Below are 445 nucleotides of genomic sequence, written 5' to 3'. Positions count from 1 at the left end.
AAAATGCTCCATTACCACATCGAGTTCTTCTGGGGAGATACTGGAACAAATGTTGTCAAAGACGACTATGTGCCTCTTAGGGATCGATATCCACATAGCAATCCAATGAAGGTCGGCGAAGTTCACTGGCGCATAGATATCATCAATATCCGTCCCCCAAACCACAATAATAACCAATGAGTGTCTTCAAACATGAAACAAAATACATATATAAAATCCATACACTATAAACAAAGCACACATGTTCTGACATACAAGAAACAAAGCAAATGCAACTTTTCAGTTCTTATTCTTAAGACTTTGTCTAGTCAGTCTCTTGTTGGGAGAGGATTCGTTACTAACCTCGTACCTCTTCCTCAGCACATTAATCCAAGCATCAATATGCTGCATATAAAATAGAGTACAAGTCAGAAGATATCAGACGACTTACTGGTAAGTCTTAACA

The sequence above is a fragment of the Brassica oleracea genome, chromosome C2 (assembly GCF_000695525.1).
Source record: "Brassica oleracea var. oleracea cultivar TO1000 chromosome C2, BOL, whole genome shotgun sequence".
Taxonomy (NCBI): Eukaryota; Viridiplantae; Streptophyta; class Magnoliopsida; order Brassicales; family Brassicaceae; genus Brassica; species Brassica oleracea.
This window is presented reverse-complemented; position numbering follows the sequence as displayed.